Source organism: Notamacropus eugenii, chromosome 6 (assembly GCF_028372415.1).
Source record: "Notamacropus eugenii isolate mMacEug1 chromosome 6, mMacEug1.pri_v2, whole genome shotgun sequence".
Lineage (NCBI taxonomy): Eukaryota > Metazoa > Chordata > Mammalia > Diprotodontia > Macropodidae > Notamacropus > Notamacropus eugenii.
Window position 1 is genome coordinate 230642292 of NC_092877.1, and position 23516 is coordinate 230665807.

The 23516-nt window shown below is 35.3% G+C and overlaps 1 pseudogene; it reads left to right on the forward strand.

The window, feature by feature from the left end:
* Positions 1-21702: 21702 nt before the first annotated feature.
* Positions 21703-23116, forward strand: LOC140512276 (probable ATP-dependent RNA helicase DDX5 pseudogene; annotated as a pseudogene).
* The last annotated feature ends 400 nt before the right edge of the window (positions 23117-23516 follow it).

The window sequence follows — 23516 nt, forward strand, 5'->3', positions numbered from 1 at the left end:
GGGGGTAGGGGTGGGGATGGGTGTACTGCCCCAGGCTTCAAGGATTTTGTATCTGCTACTGGATCACCCACCATCTGTGGGCCCAGAGCTCCAGAAGCAACCTCTGCCACTGCTGCTACTACTGTCATTGCCTCTGCTGCTGCTGTTGCTGCCCCACTACCACCTGTTACCACTATCTCCCCCACTGCCTTGGGGCTGTGGTCAGATATGACCAGACTGCACACTCCCCTTTCATCTAGAATCCACAGAGTTTTCCCACTCACCTTTTTGGCATTTGTGAGTTTAAAAGTCTGGAAAGTGCCACATTTGCCAATGATTCAATCTTCTGAGGCCTTCTCAGGCCCACCTGGGTCTGTGGAGCTGATGCTGGATGCTCTCTATTCCCTGCCCAGTTTGATAGACACTTCTTGTTGAATTTCCACTTTGTCTTTGGCTGGGGATTTGTGCCATTCTGTCATTTGTAGCTCTAGATTTTTTTAGAGTCATTTTTATAAGTATTTGGAGGGCTTTGGGTGAGAGCTCAGGGAAGTCCCGGCTTTTCCTCTGCCATCTTGACTCCATCTCCTCTTTTTCAGCAGTACATGGGACTTCCATGAAAATTGGCCATGTATTAGGGCACAAAAATCTCGCAATCAAACTCAGAAAGGCAGCAATATTGAAAGCATCCTTATCAAAACATGATGCAATAAAATTAAATTTAATTAAAAGTTATGGAAAGATAAATAAAAAATAATTGGAAAATGAATAATCTAATTCTAAAGAATGAGTGGGTCGAACAACAAATCATAGATACATTGTATAATTTCATCAAATAGACTGAAAATAATCAGACAACATACCCAAATCTGCCAGATATAGCCAAAGCAGTACTTGGGGACAGTTCTATATCTCTAAATGCTTATATGGATAAAATAGACAAAGCAGAGACTGATGAACACAACATGCAACTAAAAAGGATAGAAAAAGAACAAATTTACCATTCCCCATTGAGCACCAAACTAAAAAGTATGAAAATAAAAAGAGAGGAAAATAAAAACAAAAGTAAGAAAATCATAGAACTAATAAACAGGCATAAGAGCTGTTTTTTTAATGGAGAAAGCAATAAAATAGAAAAAAATTTGATCTATTTGATTTACAGAAAGAAAGCAGACTACTAAATTATTAACATCAGAAATTTAAAGGGTGAATTTACCATCAATGAAGAAGAAATTAAAACAGTAATTAGAAGTTGTTTTGAATAATTGCATGCCAATAAATCTGACAGGTGAAATGCATGAATATTTACCAAAAAATATATAAATTTCCTAGATTAGCAGAAGAAGAAATAAAAGACTTAAATAACTTAATTAATAATTTTGAAAAAGAAATTAATCAAGTTATCAAAGAACTCCCTAAGCTAAATCTCTGTGACCATATAGATTTAAATGTGAATTCTATCATTTAAAGAATAATTATTTCCAATACCATATAACAATTTTTTAAAATTGGCAAAGAAGGAGTCATACCAAATTCTTTTTATGATAAAAATATAATGCTGATAACTAATCCAGGAAGAGAAAACGCAAAGAAAGGAAATTATAAGCCAATTTCCCTAATCAATATTGATATAATAATTATAAATAGAAGACTAGCAAAGAAATTAAAGCAATGATTCAGTATTAGAAAACTATCAACATAATTGACCATATCAATAATAAAACTAACAGAAATCATATGATTATTTAAATTAATGAAGTAAAATCTTTGTACAAAATACAGCAGCTCTTCCTATTAACCATAGGTATAAATGAAGTTTTCCTTAAAATGATAAGTAGTATCTATTTAAAACCATCAGCAAGTATTACCTAAAATAGAGATAAACTAGAAGTTTTCTTAATAAGATCAGGGGTGAAAAAGGAGAGCTCAGTATAAGCACTATTATTCAATAATGTCTTAGAGATCCGACCTTTAGAAATAAGAGAAGAAAAAGAAATTGAAGGTAATGGAATAAGCAAAGTGAAAATAAAACTATTTCTCTTTGCAGATGATATGATGATTAGAGGATCCTATCAATATAACTAAAAAAAAAAACTACTTGAAATAATACACTTCCTTAGCAAAGCTGCAGGATATAAAGTAAACCCACACAGAACATCAGCATTTCTACATATTACCAATAAAAGTTCAGCAGAAAGAAATCTCATTTAAAAATACTATGGACAATCCAAAACATTTGAAAGTCTATTTGCCAAAGTTAATATAGGAAATTATGCCTATAATTTCTTGCCTAGGAAATATAGGAACACAATTACAAAATTGTATTCACACAAATAAAGTAAGATTTAAACAACTGAAAAACAGTAATTGCTCGTGGGTATGCTAAGCTAACATAATATTATATTTAGCTACATATTATATAGCTAATATAAGAAATATAATATTATATATAGCTATATATTATACAGTTAATACAAAGAATTATTATATATAGCTATGTTATATAGCTAATGTAATAAATATAATATATAATAAAATAAAATGACAATTCTCCCTAAATCTATTGTGCCATAGCAATCAAAATACCAAAATATCTATTTTTATAGAGCTAGAAAACAGAATAACAAGATTCATCAGGAAGAAGAAAATGTCAAAAATATCAAGGGAATTAATGAAAAAATAAAGAAAGGTAAGGTGGCCTAGTCGTACCAGATCTAAAACTATATTAAAAGTATCAATCATCAAAACTACTTGGTACTGGTTTAGAAATAGAGTGGTAACCGGAATATGATATGATTTTCAAAATCAAAACCATTTAGGAACAGGTAAAGAGAATACTTTTTTATAAAAAGGAGTTAAGACAGGAAAAATTGACACAGAGGAGTTAGATCAGGGAGGAGGGCTGGTAGTTCTAGAACCGTACTTTCATGGGGAATGGGTTAAAGAAGAAACAAGCATGTATGTATACATATACATAAGACAATAAATATATATATGCATACACATATATGTGAGTAAAATTTATTAGGTAAAAAACAGGGGTAGAAATCATGATCTCTGACAAAGTTAACATTAAAATAGATTTGGTTGTAAGAGGGGAAAAAAAGGGTAACTACACTATATGTTAGCCATATCAAACAACAGTGTCTTAGACTATTTAAAGTAATTAGACAATATTAAGGACAGAAATTTAATATGGCATAGGAAATGACTAGCTGGTAGACTTAGAAAAAGACCTGACCTATGAAGGAAAAGGTTATCCATTCTCAGAGAAACAGAGGGCAAATAAGTATAGTACAGTCTTACAGAGATCCATATAGATGTACATTTCTATATATGAGTATGATTATGGATAGCTAAGTATATGTATGTGTAGGTATGTATATGCACTCATGCATGTATATGTGTATATATGTATGTGTATATATACATGCGTGTGTACACATATAGTGGAGAGAAAACAATCCCTTTTGCCTCAACAGAGAGAAAATGTTTATGTTCTTTATCTCTTTATCATTCTGTATGTCAAGCTATTCTCTAGTTTATTCCCTTTAACTCACTTATTCACAATGAAAAGCAGTCAAGGACAGTAATCACTTTGTTTATCAAACATGAAGCTGTTTCTTTATTTAAAAATTATTATTTAAACACATTCTTCTTCAATTTTGAGTTCCAAATCATTTTCCTCCCTCTTAGCCTTTATCATCTTATGAAGAAGGCAACCAAAATATCAATTAATTACACATGTGAAATCATGGAAATATATTTCCATATTTGGCACATTGCAAAAAAGGCAAAAAAAATAACAAACTTGAGAAAATTATACTTCAACTTGCATAAAAATTTCATCAGTTCTCTCTCAGAAAGTGGATAGCAGTTTTTCATCATGAGTCATTTGAATTGTCTCCAATCATATTCTTCAGAGTAGTCGTCTTTCACAGTGATCATCATTACAATATTGCTGTTAGTATGCACAATGATCTCCCAATTATTCTCACTTAACTTTGTAATCATTTCATGTATATAGTTATTGCCATATTTTTCTGAAGAACCCCACTCGTTGCTTATAGCATAATAGTACTCTATTTTAATCATATGCTACAACTTGTTTAACCATTCCCAAATTGATGAGAACCCCCTCAATTTCCAATTCTTTACCACCACGAAAAACTCTGCCATTAATATTTTTGTGTATAAAATATTATATTATTTGTATATTGTATTATTTTTATTTAATGTTATCACTTTTTAAAATCTCTTTGATAGATGACTTGTTAGATGCCTATTTTATTCCAATCTGTATTAGTCAGTTTGATATGATTTCAAAGAGGTGGTGATTCTAAGTTCTCATAGTTGTCTTCAGAGTTGTGAACTGAAGATAGTATGTTCATTTGTTTAATCCCAGGAAGCTAACTAGAGGATATCCACCCTTGTTTTTACTTGTTATGATGACCAAACCCAGCATGACAAAAGTGACTCAATTATATGGAAAATCCCCCAGCTAAATTTGTTGCCCCTTCATCCCTTGTCATCCCTCTATTGCCTAACATGGCGACATGAACATGAGCATAAAGCCAATGAGTGACCCAGGTTGACAGACTTCAGCCTGCCCTTCTACCAGCCCATCAGCCTATGTGGATGTTTTGACATCTGGTCATCAGTCCAACCTCATAAACCTATTCATTGGCTTGGTAAGACCTCTTAGAATATAAGGTAGGTCTGTTAAAATTTGCTCACTAGCCCATTTGCCAACCAACAGGATTATGTATTTTGTATAGACCTTTCTGGAGGGTCAAGGGAAAGATCTATTCACCAATAAGATTATATTTTTGACCTGCCCCACCTGTACTGTCCGGATGTCAGGCACTGTAAAAATGAGGCCCTGGAGGAAGGACCTAGATCATAAGAAAGATTTGAGGTCCACTTCATTACAGAAGACCATGGACCCTTTAATAAAGTATCATTGACTCAGAGCTCTGCCTCAGTGGTTATTTTTCATGCAGATTAGACAATTTTGAAAATTCCCACATTTCTTTGAAGTATAGATCTAATAGTTGTATTTCTAGGTCATAGGACATAGAAAGTTTATAGCCCTTTAGGCATGGTTCCAAATTGTTCTTCAGAATGATTTGTCCAGTTCACAATCCCATCAGCAGTTTATTAGTGCACTTATTTTTCCTTATGTCCTTCAGCATTTGTCTTTTCTGATAGGTATGAGCTGGTACTTCAGAGTTGTTTAAATGTGCATTTCTCTAATCAATAATGATTGAGAGCATTTTTTTATATGACTATGAATAGCTTTGATTTTTTCTTCTTAAAACTATCTGCTTTGATGGACTTTGGGAAAACCTGGAAAGACTTATATGAACTGATGCTGAGTGAAGTGAACAGAACCAGGAGAACATTATACACAGTAACAGCCAGTGTACAAAGACTGATTTTGATAGACTTAGTTCTTCACAAGACCTAAAGCATTTCCAAAGGACTCATGATCGAAAGTGCCATCCATGTGCATAGAAAGAATTATGGAATTGGACTGCAGAGTAAAGTAGACTTTTTTCTCTTTTGTTTTCTTTCTCATGGTTTCTCCCATTAGTTGTGATTCTTCTATGCAACATGACTAATGTGAAAATGTATTTAATAGGAATGTACGTGCAGAACCAATATCAGTTCACATGCTGACTCAGGGAGGGAGTAGGAAGGGGGAGGGAGAAAAATTAAAACTTATGGAAGTGAATGTTGAAAACTGAAAATAAATAAATTACATATTTAAATAAAAAAATAAATAAAAACTGCCTGCTTCTATTATTTATCAATTGGGTAATGGCTCTTATTTCTATAAATTTGACTCAGTTCCCTATATATTTGAGAAATAAGTTCTTTATCAGATAAACTTGTGAAAATTTTATGTTGCTTCATTGCCTATGAAACCTTTACCAAAAGGTAATTTCCCTAATTATCCCCTTTGAGTAACTCTATTTTCACTTTTGCTTTCTCTGTGATCATAATTGTTAACCCTGCCTTTCTAAAGTTTAGCTGAAACATATTAGATTCTGCTTCAGCGCTGTATTTTAACTCTGTCTGCATCTTTTTCTTTCAAATGTGTCTCTTTTAAATAACATATTGTTAAATTCTGGTTTATAATCTATTCTGTTATCCACTTCTAGTGGATCTCATTCATATTCACAGTTATAATTACTGACTGTGTATTTCCTTCATCCTATTTTCTTCTCTTTATCATTCTCTCTCTATTTTTATAGTGTCCACTTCAAAAGTCTGATAGGTTTCTTACCATTAGTCTCCCTTAACACTCTCCCTTTTATCATTCTCTCCCTTAACATTCTGCATATATCCAACCCCCTTCCCCTCTTATTTCCCTATTAGCTAAGAGATTTCTATGCTGAACTCCCTCTCCCTCTCTCTCTCTCTCTCTCTCTCTCTCTCTCTGTTTCTCTCTCTCTCTTTCTGTTTTTCTCTCTCTATCTTCTTCCCTCTTTGAACAAATTCCAATGAGAGTAAAGTTTAAGCACTGCCCACTATGGCCCATTCCATTTTCCCCACTACTTTAAATGCTCTTTCTTGTAAGTCTCTTTAATGTATGAAAATTTCCCCATTCTACATCTTCATTCCTTTTTCTTCTTATTTTATTTTATTTTAAAATTTATTTATTTTCAGCATTTCACAATCACTTCCATACAAACTACTTTTTTCTTTCCCTCCCTCCCTGCCACCTCCCCCGCCACCTTTCTAAGATGGTATGCAATTTTATATAAGTTCTCCACATACATTCCTACTAAATACATTTTTACCATAGTCATGGTATATAGAAGAATTAAAATGAATGGGAGAAATCATATAACAAACCAAAACATAATGCAAAAGAAGATGATATGTTACATTCTGCCATCGAATTCCATCGTTCCTTCTCAGGATGTGGAAGGCATTTTGCCTTAAAAGACCACTGGGAAATTTTTAAGTCCTTGCATTGCAATGAAGTTCTAAGTCTACCAGAAAAAGTCTTCGCACATTGCGGTTGTTGCTATGTAGAAAGTTTTCTTGGTTCTGCTCCTTCCACTCAGCATCAGATCATATGTCTTTCCAGGCCTCTCTGAAGTCTTCTGTTCATCATTTCTTATAGTGAAATAGTATTCCATTATATTCATATAGCATAATGTATTCAACCATTCCCCAGTTGATGGGCATCGCCTTGATTTCCAGTTTTTGGCCACCACAAAGAGTGTTGCTACAAAAATTTTGTACATGTGGGACCCTTTCCCATTTTGATGATCTTTTGGAGATACAGTCCTAGAAGTGGTATTAGTGGGTCAAAGGGAATGGACATTTGTGTAGCTCTTTGGGCATAGTTCCCAGTTGCTCTCCAGAATGTTTGGGTCAGCTCACAGCTCCACCAACAATGAATTAGTATTCCAACTCTCTCAGATCTTCTCCAACATTTATCATCTTCCTGTTCTGTCATGTTAGCCAATCTGATAGGTGTGATGTGGTTTCTCAGAGTTCTTGTGATTTGTATCTCTCTAATCAATAGTGATTTAGAGCATTTTTTCATGTGACTAAGGATTGCTTTAATTTGTTCCTCTGAAAACTGCCTGTTCATATCCTTTGACCCTTTATCAACTGGAGAATCACTTGTATTCTTGTACATTTGACTCAGTTCTCTAAATATTTTAGAAATGAGGCCTTTATCACAGAAACCAGTTGCAAAAATTCTCTCCCAGTTTTCTGCTTCCCTCCTAATCTTGGTTGCACTGGATTTGGTTGTGCAAAAACTTTTCAGCTTAATGTAATCAAAATTATCCATTTTGCACTTTATAATGCTTACTATATCTTCTTTAGTCAAAAATTCTTCCCTTCTCCATGAATCTGATAAATACACTATTCCTCGTTCCACTAATTTGTTTATAGTATCACTCTTTGTATCTAAATCATGTAACCATTTGAACTTTATTCTTATGTGCAGTGTTAGGCATTGATCTATGCATAGTTTCTACCACACTGTTATCCAGTTTTCCCAGCAATTTTTGTCAAACAGTGAGTTTTTATCTCGGAAGTTGGGGTCTTGGATTTATCAAACAATAGATTGCTATATTCATTGCCTTCTGTGTCTTGAGTACCTAACCTATTCCATTTGCCTACCCTTCTGCTTCTTAGCCAGTACCAAGTGGTTTTGATAACTGCTGATTTATAATACAATTTGAGATCTGGCAGAGCTAGGCCACCTCCCCTAGCATTTCTTTTCATTAGTTCCCTTGATATTCTGAACCTTTTGTTCTTCCAGATTCATTTTAATATTATTTTTTCCAGCTTTAGAAAATAATTATCAGATAGTTTGATTGGCATGGCACTAAATAAGTAAATTAATTTAGGTAGAATTGTCATTTTTATTATATTGGCTGGGCCTACCCATGAGCAACTGATATTTTTCCACTTAGTTAGATATAACTTTATTAGTGAAAATAATGTAATGGTGTTCATACAGTCCCTGAATTTCTTTTGACAGGTAGAATCTCAAATATTTTATAGTGTCTACCCTAGCTTTAAATGGGATTTCTCTTTCTATCACTTCTGTTGGGCTTTGTTAATAATATATAGAAATGCAGAAGATTTGTGTGGGTGCATTTTGCAACTTGCAACTTTGCCAAAGTTGTTTATTATTTCAAGTAGTTTTTCCTTGAATCTCTGGGATTCCCTAAGTGTATCATCATATCATCTGCAAAGACTGATAACTTAGTTTCTTCTTTGCCTATTCTAGCTCCTTCAACTTCTTTATCTTCTCAAATTGTTACAGCTAGCATTTCTAGTACTATGTTGAATAATAGTGGTAATAATGGACATCCTTGTTTCACACCTGATCTTGTTAGAAATGTATCTAGCTTATCTCCATTGCATATTTTGCTTGCTGAAGGTTTTAGATAGATACTGCTTATTATTTTATGGAAAAATTCCCTTTATTCCTATGCTCTCCTATGTTTTTAATAAGAATGGGTGTTGTATTTTGTCAAAAGCTTTTTCTGCATCTTTTGAGATAATCATGTGGTTTCTGTTAGGAATATTGTTGATATGATCAATAATGTTAATAATTTTCTTAATCTTGAATGAGCTCTGCATTCCTGGTATGAATCCTACCTGATCATAATATATTATTCTCATGATAAGTTGTTGTATTCTTTCTGCCAAAATCTTATTTAAAATTTTTGCATCTATATTCATTAGAGATATTGGTGTATAATTTACTTTCTCTGTTTTGTCTCTCCCTGGTTTAGGTATCAAAACCATATTTGTATCATAAAAAGAATTTTGGAGGACTCCTTCCCCAGTTTTCCCAAATAGTCTATTAACTGTTCTTTAAATGTTTGATAGAATTCACTTGTAAATCCATTTGACACTGGAGATTTTTTCCTGGGGAGTTCATTGATAGCTTGTTCAATGTCTTTTTCTTAGATGGGGTTGTTTAAGTATTCAACTTTCTCTTCTGTTAATCTAAGCAAATTAGATGTTTTAAAATAATCATCCATTTCACTTAGATTGTAGAGTTTATGGGCATAAAGTTGGGCAAAGAAATTTCTATTTAATGTTTTAATTTCCTCCTCATTGGAGGTGAGTTCACTCCTTTCATTTTTGATATTGGTAATTTAGTTTTCTTCTTTCTTTTTTTAAAACAAATCGACCAAATGTTTATCAATTTTATTGTTTTTTTCATAAAACCAACTCTTTGTTTTTTTATTAGCTCAATAATTTTGATTTCAATTTTATTAATCTGTCCTTTGTTTTTCAGTATTTCTAATATGATATTTACTTGAGGATTTTCAATTTGTTCTTTTTCCAGCTTTTTCAGCTGCATGCCCAATTTTATTGATCTCCTCTTTCTCTCTTTTATTCATGTAGGCATGTAAAGATATAAAGATTCCCCTAAGAACTGCTTTTGCAGTATCCCAAAAGAGTCTCGTTATTGTCATTCTCTTGAATGAAGCTGTTAATTATTTCTACGATTTGTTGTTTAATCCACTCCTTCTTTAGGATTAGATTATTTAGTTTCCAATTAATTTTTGGTCTATCTTTCCATGGTCTTTTACTACATATGATTTTTATTGCATTAAGATCTGAGAAGGATGCATAGGCTATCTCTACCTTCCTGTACTGCATTGTGAGGCTTTTATGCCCTAGTACATGGTCAGTTTTTGTGTATATCCCATATATTGCTCAGAAAATGGTATATTCCTCTTTATTCCCATTTAATTTTCTCCAGAGATCTATCATATCTACCTTATCCAGACTTTTATTCACCTCCTTAACTTCTTTCTTGTTGATTTTAAAGTTAGATTTACCAAGTTCAGAGAGGGTGAGTTTGAGGTCCCCCACTTCTACAGTTCTGCTGTGTATTTCTTCCTGTATCTCCCTTAACTTCTCCTCTAAGTATTTGGGTACTATATCACTTGTAGCATATATGTTTAATAATGATATTGCTTCACTTTCTATGATGTCTTTTAGCAGGATATAGTTTCCTTCCTTATCTCTTTTGATTACATCTACTTCAGCTTTTGTTTTCTCAGAGATTAAGATTGCTATCCCTGCTTTTCTTACATCAGCCGAAGCACAATATATTCTGCTCCAACCTTTTACTTTTATCCTATGTGAATCTCTTTATTTCAAAAGTGTTTCTTGTAAACAACATATTGTTGGAGTATGGCTTTCAATCCATTCTGCTATATGGCTCCATTTTACAGGACAATCCATCCCATTCACATTGACAGGTATGATTACTGTCTATATCTTTCCCTCCATCCTCTTTCCCACTTTTTGTGCTTTTATTTCTCTCTACTCCCTTACCCTTCACAACAGAGTTTTAATTTTTTTACCATCACCTCTTGCAGTCTTCCCTTCTTTCAGCCCTCCTAACTCTTACTGACATTTACCCTTACTACTTCTTTCCTCTGTTTTATCCTCCCCTCCCACTTCCTTCCCCCATTCCCTTATAATTCCTATAGAGCTTGATATATTTATATACTTAAGTTTGTTGTTCCGTCTTTGACAAATCAGACAAGAATACCTCTCAAGTAATGCTCATCTCCCTCCCCCCCTCACTGTAATATAACTGTATATTTCTTCCTGTGATGTAATTTCCCATTTTCTGCTTCCTCCTTTTCACATCACCTGTTACAATCCCTTTGCATGCTTAAATCACATTTTTATCATCACGTAATTTACTTTATACCCATTCCTTCTCTCTCAGTATATCCCTTTTATATTTCATATTAGATATACAATTATCAAGATGAACAAATATCATCTTCCTTTATGGGGAGGTAAACCATTTCCCCAAATTGAGTAACAAGTTTTCTTTTCCCCTGTTTACCTTTTTATGCCTCCCTTGAGACGTGCATTTGAAGATCTTATTTTCTATTGAGTTCTGGCCTTTTCATCAGGAAGGTCTGGAAATCCCTAATTTCATTGAATGTCCATCTCCTGAAATGTTGTGCTGAACTTTGCTGTGTAATTGATCTTTGGTTGTAATCCCAGCTCCTTTGTCTTGCAAAATACCATATTCCAATTCCTTTGATCATTTAATGTAAAAGCTGTAAGGTCCTGTGTGATCCTGACTGTAGCTAATCAATATTTGAATATTTTCCTTCTAGCTGCCTGTAATATTTTCTCTTTCACTTGATAGTTCTGGAATTTGGCAACAATATTTCTTGGTGGAGGAAAGAGCCAATATGGTGGAATAAAAAGACTCACATACATTAGCTCTTACCCCACAGCCCTTAAAATACCTATAAAGAACTCTCAACAAATTCTCGAGCAGCAAAAGCCACAGAACAACGGAGTGGAAGAGATTTCTATCCCAGAGTGACCTGAAAGGCTTATGGGAAAGATCTGTCCCACCAAACCCAAGGACAGCACAGCCCAGGCTTGGCCATGCCACACCAGGAGGAGCAGATCTGAGCAGGCTTCAAAGACAGAATCTCCAACAGTAGCACAGACCTCTCAATTCACAGGCGCCAAAGGTCAGTGAGAGGGTCTTTTGGTTGGCCAAGAAGGGAGCAGAGCATCCCCAAAACTCGGGCCTCTTCAGGTGGCAGCAGTAGAGGCAAAAGCAGACAGAGGCTCCCAAAGCAGGCAATAGCCTGCATCTACTGTTGAAGGTCTCATTGTAAACCCCCTGAGGGAACTGAGCCCTGTGTGGTAGCCCTGCTCCCATCTGAGCAGCTGATCTTAATCTCCTGCTTAATAGCAGCCTTTCCTGCCTGAAGCCCCTGAGGCTTTGGAGCAGCTCATCTGAATCTCAGCCCCCAGTGCTGGCTTGGTGAACTGGAGGCAAAGTGGTTGTGAAGAGGAAACTCAGAAGTCAAGTAACTGACTGGGAAAATGCCCAAAAAAGGGAAAAAATAAGACCATAGAAGATTACTTTCTTGGGAAGAGGTGTCTCCCCCCATGCTTTCAGATGAGGAAGAACAATGCATACTGTCAGAGGAAATCAAGGCCTCTGCCTCCAGGACCTCCAAAAGGAACTTAAATTGGGATCAGACAATTGAAGAACTTAAAAAAAAAGTTAGCAGCTTACTAAAGGAGAACCAAAAAAAATGCTGAGGAAAATAACAGCTTTAAAATGAGGCTAACTCAACTTGGAAAAGAGGTCCAAAAAGCCAATGAGGAGAAGGAGGTTTTAAAAAGGAGAATTAGCCAAATGGCAGAGAAGGTTCAAAAGTTCACTGAACAAAGCAATTCATTGGAAGATAGAACTGATTTCAGGGAAATGAATGACTATAAGTTAAAACAAGCAGTTAGTAAACAAAACCAAAAATTTGAAAAAAAATAGAAGACAATGTGAAACATCTCATTGGAAAAACAACTGACCTAGAAAATAGATCCAGGAGAAACAATTTAAAAATTATGGACTACCTGAAAGCCATGATCAAAAAAAGAGCCTAGACATTATCTTCCATGAAATTATCAAGGAAAACTGCCCTGATATTCTGGAACCAAAGGGCAAAATAAATATTGGAAGAATCCACCAATCACCTCCTGAAAGACACCAGAACAGAGAAACTCCTAGAAATATTGTGGCCAAGTTTCAGAGTTCCCAGATTAAGGAGAAAATACTGCAAGCAGCTAGAAAGAAACAGTTTCAGTACTGTGGAAATACAATGAGGATAACATAGGATCTAGCAGCTTCACCATTAAGGTATTGATGGACTTGGAATGGGATATTTCAGAGGTCAAAGGAACTGGAACTGAAACCAAGAATCACCTACCCAGCAAATCTGAGTATAATACTTCAAGGGAATATATGGTCATTCAATGACATAGAGGACTTTCAATCATTCATTTTGAGGAAAAGAACAGATCTGTATAGAAAATTTGACTTCCCAAGACAAGAATCAAGAGAAGCATGGAAAGGTAAACAGGAAAGAAAAATCATAAAAGACTCTCTAAAGCTGAACTGTTTACATTATTACAAGGAAAGAAAATATTTATAACTCTTGAAACTTTTCTCAGTATTTGGGTAGATGGAAAGACTGTACATACACACACACACACACACACACACACACACACACACACACATAGACAGAGAGTACAGGTTGTGTTGAATCAGAAGAGATGATATCCACACAAAAAAATGAAATAAAATAAAATAAAAATTAAGGGGTGAAGGAGGAAAATACTGGAAAGAGAAAGGGAGAAATGGAAGGAGGCAGGCTATAACTCATAAAAGAGATAAGAAAAATCTTGTTCAATGGAGAAGAAAAGCAAGAAGGGGGGAGGGGAAAAAATGAAGCTACTCTCTCCACATGTGACTGAAGGAGGGAATAACATGTTCACTAAATTTGATATGAAAATTTATATCACACCACAGGAAAGTAAGAGAGGAGGCAACAAGTGGGGTGAGGGGAATGTTAGAAGGGATGGCAAATGGGAGAAGGGAATCACTAGAAATAAGCACTTTCGAGAAGGGACAAGGTCAATTGTGGGGGAAAATAAGAGGGGATACAGTAGGACAGAGGGCAATATAATTAGTATTACACACCCTGATTATTATGGAAGTCTTTTGAAAAACAACACATATTTAGTGTGTATTGAATTGCTTGCCTTCTCAGAGGGGCTGGGGAAGGAGAGGGGAGGGAGAGAAGTTGGAATTCAAAGTATTAGCAATGAATGTTGAGAATTTTTATTGCATATAATAGGGAAATAAGAAATACAGGGAATGGGGTATAGAAATTTATCTTGCCCTACAAGAAAAGAGAGAAGATGGGGATAAGGGAAGGGTGAGGTGTAATAGAAGGGAGGGTACATTGAGGGAAGGAGTAATTAGAATGCAAGGTATTAGGAAGCAAGGGGAGGGGAGTGATGGGGAGAAAAATTGGACATATTACAAAGTGAGGTAAAAGCAATTAGTATTAAAACAACTGGCTGAATTATTACTGAGAATAAATCAATGACATCTTTAGTTTGGGGAAAAGCATTTCAGTCTAAATTTCCTAGAGTAAGGTAACCTTGGGTAAAATTTGGCATTGATGGAAAAGTTAAGGTTTTAGTGACAAATTGCTCATGAGGTTGATGCTTTCTGTGTTGTAGCCTCTGATTTCATCAGCTAGACACTAAAGAACTTGGTACTGAGCTGGATGGTATGAGAAGGAAAGACAGGTGAAATCTGTTTATGTTTCCTTGGATTAGCACTGCAGCTAGCTTTTTAAGTGTCGGGGAGGAGTGGTCTGGTCACAGGAGATCTCCTCAGCTGAGCTAGAGCAAAGGTAAGCTCAGTTCTTGGTGATCACGGCTGCTGTAGTGTCTTCCCATTTCCCTGGAGCACTGAGGTACACCTGAGTCCTAGTGCGAGGCTCCATCCTCCCTGGAGCTCCGGATCTCCTCCTGGTTCACTGAGGTGAGGCTGTCTGGGACAGCTCCTTTCCTCTGCCACAGTAAGAGGCATATTCCTTATCTATTTTCCTAACCTCACATGCTGTGAGACTGTTTGCCCCTTCTGCTGATCCCACTGATCCAGAATTTTTTGGAGGAAATATTTTAGGGTTCTTTCAAGGTCAACAAGTGGAGAGGGAGAGAGCATTTCCCAATCACTCTGCTATTTTGGCTCCCAGGAGTTTAACTAGGTGACTTACTGACAGTTAATCTGCAGGTTGAAAGTCTAAGGTGCAGCTGCTGTAGATACCTGGGCCTCCTTCCTCGGTTCTCACTTGCTCTGCTCCACTTGACTCTCACCCTGAGCTGCTATCCCACTGTGCTGTCACTTCCTCAGACTGCCCTAGGGCTTTCCTGCTCAGCCACACCATGACAGGGATGCTGTGCTGTGGGCTGTATGCTCCTCTACCCTCATGAAACAGATTCTTCCTATTGATCTTCCAGTCTGCCCTGGGTTGTGAAACTGTCATAGTTTGTCTCCTGTTGGATTCTACACCTCCAAAATTTGGTCAGATTCTCTTTTTAGAGGTATCTGACAGAATTTGTCTAAGAGCTTAGGTGAGTAATTGCTCTTACTCTGCCATCTTGGCTCCACCCACCCCCCTAGATTTTCTACTCAACTGTTTGTCTCTTTATGAGGAATCATTGAAATACTTCTATCTCATTATGTATCCACTTTTCTCCTAATGGATTATATTCAGTATTGCTGGGTAGGTTAATCTCAGCTGTAATCTTTGTTTATTTGCCTTTCAAATATCATATTCCAATCCCTCTAATCCTTTCATGTAGAAGCTGCTAAATGTAATCCTGACTATGACTTCATGATATTTGAATTTTTTTCTGGATGCTTGCAATATTTACTCCATGATTGAAGAGCTCTAGAGTTTACTTATAACATTCCTGGACGTTTTCATTTTGCGCCTCAACAACAATCAATGAATTCTTTCAATTTGTATTTTACTCTCTTCTTCCAGGATATTAGGGCAGTTTTCCTCAATAATTTATTGAAATATTATGTCTTAGCTTTTCTTTTTCAGTCATGTCTTTCAGGTAGTCTACTGATTTTTAAATTATCTCTCTTGGATCTATTCCCGAGGTCAGATTTTTTCCCAATGAAATATTTCACATTTACTTCTACTTTTTGTCAATTATTTTGCCTTTTTTATTTTTCATATACTGCAGAGTCACAAGCTTCCATTGCACAATTCTAATTTTTAAATGATTATTGCCTTCAGTGAGTTTTTGTACCTCTTTTTTTTCAATATTTCCTATTCTGCTTTTTAAAGAGTTCTTTTCTCAGTGAATTTTATGTCTCTTTTACTAATAGGCCAATTGTATTTTAAGGTGTTAGTTTTTTCATTTTTGTACCTCTTTAATTTGTAAACTCTTTTTGCATGATTTCTTTATTTCTTTGCATCACTCTCATTTGTTTCCCTAAATTTCCCCCACCACCACCACCACTTATTTCTTTTTAACCTATTCTAGTAACTATTCTTGAGCCTGCATCCAATTAGCATTTCTTGAAGTTTTGGTAGTAGCTCTTTTCAAATTGTTGTCTTCTTCTAAGTTTATGTCTTGGTCTTTTCTACCACCCTTGTAGGTTAAATTATTTTGCTATTGTTGTTTCTGCTATTTGGCACTGTTCTTTGGCCTTGCTATTCTGAAAAAGAATTTTAAATGATAGCCAAAAACTCACTAAATACAGAATAACCTATGAAAAAAGGAAGACCACAACTAAGGCTATATCCTAAAGAGGTGGAAGAAAGAAAAAGTGCCAAATTATATCACTCTATTTTTAGCTTCAGTTTTTGTTTTGTCAAATAGCTGGAAATAAACTATGTTCCTCTTAAACTCAGGGGTGGCTGATTAAATTTGGATTATAAGTGTAATAACACATTTTGGAAACATAAGAAACCATAGAAAGAATGATAACAGAGATACCTGGGACGACTTATTTCAACTGATGCACTCTGAAGTGAGTTGAAGAAGAAAAATAATTTATTTAATGCCAACAACACTTCAAAGAAAAGCAACCTTCAAAGACTTAAAGATTCTGGTCAATGCAATAAAAAAAACATTACTGAAAAACAAGTGATGAATCATACTACCTACTCTTTGACAGAGATGTGATAGATTAGAGGTGTAGAATAAGACATATATTTTAATGTGTAAGTATAGATTTATTTTGCTTTCCTATGATATTTGTTACAAGGGAAGACCTCTTTTATTTTAGGTGTTTACATTAAGTAGAGAGGGAAAATGAGAGTAAAGTCAAAAAGAAAAGAATAGGAAAGAGTGTTAATGACACATTTTTACTGCACGGGAAAGAAGGGAGTTGAGAGCAAGGCACGTCATCTTTGGAATTAACATGTAAAATTTGTCATATAGTTTTAAGATAAACAATAAGCAAACTATAATAGAGATTCACAGTTTCATGTGAAAGTCTTTTTTCTATTTTTATTGTGGAAGTATTTGTGCTTGTTGATGTTTGTCAAGGGCAGAATAACAATTTTTTAAAAAATTAAAATCCAGAAAAAAGTGAGGAGACAAATGTATACCTTCATTAGTATTGTATTTCATACTGCTTTTGACAATATTGAGAAAGATGTATTTCCAAATGCTTTCTAGCTTGACTTTCTTCAGTGTTTTTAATGGAAAACAAGATGGGAGCTCCTTAGAGAGAAAGCTCCTGCTGAAGAATGGAAACTAAGAAGTGAACAACGTGGCAATGTAATATGCCCACTCCTAGATTAACAGGCATTGTTTGTTGACAAAGTGATTGATTATAGCCACAAATAGGAAAGAAGGAGTGGTGGATACTGGGCATTTTCTGTTTGGAAGTAAATAGAAGCAACTTTTCAGAATACTTTTACCCATTCATAAGTTCACTGATAGAATATCATTGTGCCTGTTTTTGCACAACCCCTCCATACCTGACATTTTCCTTTTTTATCATCTTTTCCAATATTATGGGTATGAAGTGGAACCTAAGAAGTTCTTTAATTTTGTCTCATCATGCATATTTGTTGCAGGGATTTTTAAAATCTGCTTTCATGGAGTAGAAATAAAAATTAATTAATTAAAATTAATATTAATTAAAAATGAAACTTTAGTGAAATAGCATGAAATAGCAACAAAATTCAAATTAAACACAATGGCACTGTCTTGTTAGGGTTAAAGAGCATTTATTTCTTTTGCCAATAGTTATAGTTATGCATAAGTATTATTTTATTTAATGATTTTTGGGGGGATAGGCTTTGTGAATTTATGTTTTTCTCCTGCAACAAGTCAAAATTTATCAATAAAAACAAGATAGACTTTTTTAAAAGAATTTTCCCCCATTTATGTGACTCTCAGTACCTAGTTAGAGTTCAGGGTTGTTAGTTAACTCTACCGGCAACCTTGACAATGTTCAGCTGGAAGCATTGACAATGGCACCAGCCACAAAGAGAAATCTACCATCCTGAACAGAACAAGTGGATGGGTTGTTCTCTATGCAAGCATTGAATACATGCTGGCTAATGGTGAGGCAGATCTGATTTATAGATCGTGTAAGCAGGAGCCCTTGAACTTCTGTACTTCTTTCTCTGGACATCAAACAACAGGCATGCTCTGCTTTCACACTTTTTTTGCCCAGAGCTTGTTTTAATGAATTCCCATTCCACCCTGTGCCAGTATAATCTCACGAGCCCCTGGATTTATTTAATTAATGCTCACCCCCCTGTTCTATCAAGAATGAGTAGGTTTAAGATGATGGCAGGGACTTAGAGCAGATTTCAAGTCAGGAGCACAGAAGTTTCAGGCTCCCTCAGTTGGGAAGTCATACTTACCATTTTCCACTGAGTCTCACTGCCTCTGCAGCTATACTGTAACCTATAGTTGCTCCAGGCTGCCATGACATCTGGTATCAAGAGAGCCATCTCGCTGCAGTGATCATTACTTTCATAATTTTATTGCTGAATGACTATCGGGCTCCTCTTGCTGTTCACCCACAAAAAAGAGAACTCTTAAGGGAGTAACTAGTTAATATTCTTATTGACACCTACTCAGGCAGCGATTTGGACTAATATCAACTGCCTATTTGCTTCTAGCTCCAAGAAAAGATTCTTGACTTAATAAGAGATGCTCCAGATATTAGCTCAAGGTCACCCAACTTTCATTTCCCTGGTGGTTCTGCTTATGAGTTTCTGGACTACAATACATTGCCTCAGTTATAATGTAACCTTGAAACTTCCTTCAGTGCCTGAGGCTTCCTCACCTGGAACATCCTTCTAGCATGCCAGGTCTATTCTTCCCATGATAATTTCTTCCCAGAAACCTCTATTTTGATAAGCCAAACTTTATTCCTCTCTTATACCTAGTTCTGAATTTCTGAACCTTGATACCATATCCTGTGAAGGTGCTTTCTTACTCCCTCACCTTCTGAGATTTTCACCTCCTTTACAAGGGTTGTCTCTGTTCATTAAAATATAAGCTTTAGGGCAAGAATTGTCATTATTTCTGCTTCTATTTGTGTCCCTACCTCTTAGTGCAGTGCCTCCTTTGCACAAAGCAGCAGCTTAACAAATTATTGTCTTGCTTTATCTCAAAAATCATCCATCCCCCTATGTACTCTCAGACTAGCCTGAAATATTTGTAACTGTAAGTCTCATTTATAGGCTATGGGTGTGGAAAAGCAGAATGTTTTCCATCAAAGGTCTTGACAAAAACTTGTCCTTTATCCTAACTTAGCAATTGTTTCTATGTATATTTTCCATAGTGAAAACCCAAATCAACTGAATTTTAGAAGAATAAAGTAGAAAGAGTCAGAAAGCCAGTAAGTCAATAAATAAAATTTATTAAGTTCCTGCTATGTATGAATTACTCTACAAGCACTTGGGATGCAAAAAAGGACAAAAGATAATTCTTGCTTCCAAGCTGATGGGGGGAGACAACTGTACACAGACAAGTTAAATAAAATATAAATAGGAAATAATCAACTAAGGGGAGGCACTAGAATTAAGAGAGACTGAGAAAATCTCCCTGTATATGATGGGATTTTAGCTGTAACTTTAAGGAAGCCATGAGGTGAAGATAAGCAGGGAGAACATTAATATGGTGGACAGCCAAAGAAAATACACAAAGAGGAAAGATGGAAAGTAGAAAGAACAATGAGGCCAGTGTCACTAGGTATAATAATGGGGTGGAGGAAGATATTAGAAGATATGTTTACAGAGGTAAAAGTAATAAGATGGTGATGGTTTTTGAACACCAGCCAGAGGATGTTATATTTGAACCTGTAGGTGATAGAAAGGCACTGGAAAGAGCACTGGTTTGGGAGTTAAAGAAATTGGGTTCAAATCCAGTTTTTGACACTACCTGTGTGACCTCAGGCAATCAATTTATCCTTTTTGTTCGTCAGTTTTATCCTGTAGAAAATGAGAGTAAAGTAGAGTAGATGGCCCCCAAGATCTTTTGCAACTTTCTAAATCTGTGATATTCATTAAGCACCTGTTTGAGGGGAGCTGATCAAAGCTTCAAAAGTGAATTTAATCAGATTGAAGCCATGGAAGATCTATGCAAATTAAGGGTAATGTTGATGAAAGTATTAATAAGGAACAATCAAGCTTTCACAAGTGATGTTTAACAATAGACATCTTTACCAACTCACAATTTACTGGAACAGATAATATAAGATCCCATTATGCTAATCATTTGTTGATTATTTTTAATAAATATTTCTATTTAATAGAATGAAGCACTGCTTTATAAGTTGTTGTTTTTGTTTTTTTAATAGCAATATGTCCCCATCCATACAGCTCAACTTTATCTACAGGAGCATCTTTGACTAAGACCACTACACTTCTCTCCCTTAGGATTCTTATAAAGCATACTTGTATAACATTCCAGTCTGCGATGGAACTGGAGAAATCTTTGTTACACATAAAAAGGCAAGCTTTCAACAGGTTCCTCCCCACCAATAAATCTCATTAAAAAGAACTGTAGTCAAAATTTATCTATAAAGCTTTTGAAGGGTTGGCAACATTGCTGATATTGTCTTAAGATTTCTATTTCATTGAAGGACTGATATACAAGGAATAAAAAGAGAAGACATCAAAGGTTAGGAAGTAATATTGGACCTTATTAATACTGAAAAAAGTGACTGAGAAAAGTTGAATAATTATTGAACTATATGCCTACATTTTCATTTATATGAAACTTTTGTGAAAGTCAACTATCATGGATCAAAGGCATTCTGTATGAAGATACAGAAGAAGTAACTGATCTTTAACAGTGAACCATATCATTACCACCTCACTATTAACTTAAAGATACACAAATTGTAAGATATAGTTATGTCTATTGTTTGTTTATTGTTTAAAAAAATACTTTTTTAGGACAAAATACTGTTAGAATCCTTGTTTTAACAACATTTCTCCATTTCCCATCCATATATCATGAACATTTCAGATTCCTTGGAAGATTTAACCACACAAGTAACACTTTATAATGAGCCTCTGAAAATAGACAACAGGTAAGAAATAAAACAGGGAAGTGTATGCTTGGATGACATATTTGTTATTGTGACATAACAAATCTAATCAAAGAATCCAAGTCCAGGAGGAATTTTGTGTGAGTGATATGATCCTCCAGATGCTGCCGATTGCATATGACTTCTTGTTCATTAAGCCCCTGGGCATTTGAGAAAGTCTCAGAAGAAAATGGTATTGTAATCAATGAAAGGGGTTTGGCCTGTCCATCTACATAGAAAAAACTAAGTGGATGAAGAATATCTATTGCCCAAATTTCAAAATGTGTTTTCATGGAAATCCTACTGAGTCAGCAGTATCTCTAGGACAGATCATGCACAATCTCAAGGAATTGTCCAAATTTGAGAAGAATTTTTATCAGGATCATCCTGATTTGGTTCGCCGCACAAAAAGTGGAAATGTATCAAAGAAACAAAGAAATTACCATATGAGGCCACAACTGCTACAAACCAAGTCTAAATTTTATTAAGCAAATTTTCCTGCAAATGTAATGGGTTTAATTGCAAGGTAGAACTTTATCACACCTACTGTTATCCAAACCCAAGAGTGTCCTATTGCTGTAATAGGTTGGATATGGTTGGAGAAGTACAAACTGGATCAGGGAAAACACTGTCTTATTTGCTGCCTGCCGTAGTCCACACAAATCATCAGCTATTCCTAGAGAAAGGTTATAAACCTATTTGTTTGGTGCTGTCACCAATTCATGAACTGGTTACATCAAGTAGCTACTGAATACAATAGATAATGTCATCTAAAATCCACTTAATCTATAGCAGTGCTCTAAAGGGACCACAAATATGAGACTTCAAAAGAGCTTTAGAAATTTGTATTGCAACACCTGGAAGACTGATAGACTTCTTGGAGTGTGGGGGAAACTAATTTGAGAAGAACTACTTAACTTTGTGCTTGAGAAAGTAGACAGAATGCTTGATATGGACTCTGAGCCTCAAATCAGGAAGATTATTGAATAGATAAGACCTAATAGACAAATCATAATATGAAGTGAAATTTGACCAAAAGAAATGAGGTGACTTGCTGAAGACTTTTTAAAAGATTACATTCACATCAACCTTGGTTCTCTGGAACTGAGTGCAAATTATAATAATCTTCAAATTATGAATGTGAGTCAGGATGCAGAAAAAGATGAGAAACTTATTTGATGGAAATCATGAGCAAAAAGGAAAATAAGATTATTGTTTTTGTGGAAACGAAAAGAAGATGTGATGAACTTACCATAAAACTGAGGAGATATGAGTGGCCTAAAATGCCATGGTGACAATAGTCAACAGGAGTGAAACTGAGTTCTAAATGAATTCAAACATGAAAAAGTTTCTATTCTAACTGCCACAGATGTTACAGTCAAAGGGCTAGATTTGGAAGATGTGAAATGTGTCACCAATTATAATTATCCTAAATCTTGAGAGTATTGTATCCACCCAACTGGATCAACTGTCCATAATGCCAAAATAGACACAGCATATACTTTCTTTACATCTAATACCAAAAAACAAATGAGCACCCTCATCTCTGTGCTTTGGGAGACTAACCAAGCAATCAATTCCAAACTGTTTCAATTAATTGAAGACAGAGGTTCAAGTTGTTCCAGGGGTAGAGGAGGCATGAAGGATGACAAGGAAGAAAGAATGAACTGGACCCATTGTTGGGAAGGAAAATGAGAGAAGGCTCTATTATTTTTGGGAAATCACAAAACTCTTTTGCCGACTATAAGCTTCAAATGGAAATGAAAGCTCATCTTTTCACTAGCAACATTTTACCAGTGTTACTATAAAATCAGAAAACATGAAACACCTCTGTCTCTAACCAAAGATGAGTATCACACAGAGAGAAATAGGAAAGCATATGGAAGCAGTGAGTGGGCTACAACATATCACCAAGAAGAAAGTTGAAAGAAGAATGAGGTAAAGAACATTATCAAGTAATTTTATAACAGAACGAAAAAATTTTCTGGTCACATGATGAGGCAAGGGATAACAGGTAAATAAAAAGAATACCTTACTGCTACCCTTACTATAAGGAAAGACAAAGTTAGGAAGGCCCTCTACATATTAGGTCTAC